The sequence below is a fragment of the Colias croceus genome, chromosome 13 (assembly GCF_905220415.1).
Source record: "Colias croceus chromosome 13, ilColCroc2.1".
In the NCBI taxonomy this organism is placed as follows: domain Eukaryota; kingdom Metazoa; phylum Arthropoda; class Insecta; order Lepidoptera; family Pieridae; genus Colias; species Colias croceus.
Window position 1 is genome coordinate 2689626 of NC_059549.1, and position 1897 is coordinate 2691522.

Below are 1897 nucleotides of genomic sequence, written 5' to 3' on the forward strand. Positions count from 1 at the left end.
TATTTTGATTTTGTGATTTAACGCAATATTGATATCATTAAAAAAATAATATAGCATAGACACAATACTAAAAAAAAAAAACGACGTGTGGCACTCGGGGACTGCCGCGGTAAAGCTGTTGCATGCTATGCCTTCAAGCCACACCTCCGCCCGTCGGAGTGGGTTTTTTCTTTACGGATTTTCTCGATTCGGTCCCAGCGCTCAAGGACCGCGATGGAAGCTATGCAATAGCTTAATATTATTGTAGTAAAAATATATATAATAGTATTAAAAAGCCTTTATATTTTCTATTGCGTTTTGCTAGATAGCTTTTAGATGCATTCGCATACTTAGGTACTAATTTTTTCATATCGATTAATATCATGTCTTTGCTTTTTTACACGCTGCCTCATAAGCCCATATTCTTAACTGTAAGAATTAGCTTTCACGACAATAAATCCATTATCAAAATAATTACGCTAGTGAAGACAAAGCAAACATTGAAATGTAGTTAAGACACTTTATGGGTTCGCTTCCCATCTGTCTTAGATATTATCGCCTTTTTGTTGTTTTTCGGAACATATGGTAGCATACGTGGTGACAAAAACAAAGGTTTGTCCTTAAAACGAATCATTGTTCTGTATTTTGTCCCTAGATTGTATTATTTACTTTGTTCCTTTGAAAGTTAAAAGTGTGGGATTTCAAGGTAACTGCAATTACTGATACGTAATTCAATGACTCTATTGTGCTGTTTACATACTTTTGAATGAGATTAAGTCCAAAATTTACTTACATAAACATAGTATGTGAAGTGTGGGATTTCAAGGTAACTGCAATTACTGATACGTAATTCAATTCAATGACTCTATTGTGCTGTTTACATACTTTTGAATGAGATTAAGTCCAAAATTTGCTCATATATACATAATATACAGTGCGTACTCGTCGCAGTAATACGGAAAAAAGAATTTCGGTAATTAAAATTTTTCCGACCGGTAAGGTAAGATTAATTGTGGCAGATCGAAACAAATTTAGTTTTTTGATAGTCTTCATCAGTAATCAAACTCCAGCGAGCATCATCTAATTCCCATTATTATTCCAACAAGGCAGTTGTTACTACATTAAAATAAAAACATTGTTCACTTACGAATTTAAATGAAATAATTATATTATTATGTCATCACTGTATTTGGGAGCAATCTGTACGACTGGTCGGTTTATATTTTTTGTCAAAGAGAAGGCATGTGTTTTTACCGCAAGCGTGTCGCTGAAATGACTGATGTCCATGTGTCAGCTACTTTTTGTTCGCCAAAGATTATGGAATAATAAAACAGATGTGGCGCGACACTGCTATTTCATTTTATAAATATTTAACGAAGAGTAGTTACCATAATGAATAAATTTTATAAATAAAAAATGTGTGATGTTAATTTTAGACGTTGTAATTTTTTGTGAACATCACATATATGGCTTCAACAATAAAAAAAATAAATAAAAAGTGTCTTCATTAGCCCAAAGTCATTAATGTGAGTAACGAGAATATATTTAAAGTCGTTGAATTCATCAAATTACTTCAACTTCGATACGATAAGCATTTAGCTTAACATTAATTCCTTAATCTTATACAGAAGTTCGTGTTTAAAGCTTGTTTAATTGGTATCTTCATCTTTATAGTTTTATTCTATGACGCCAAAATTAAGCCGACAAAGAAGGACCTTGTGCGTGCAAAATGTTTCACACGTTTGTGCAGCCACATATGAATGACACAAAAACAGAGTATTAATTACTCTTTAATAACTGAAGCGGTCCCTTTACAGATTTGTTTATAATTTCCTTTATTTTTAGAATTATTTTCGTGAAATGTGTACAATGTACATGTAGATTGTAGGTATATTTTTTATTCCTTTCCTTTCATAGA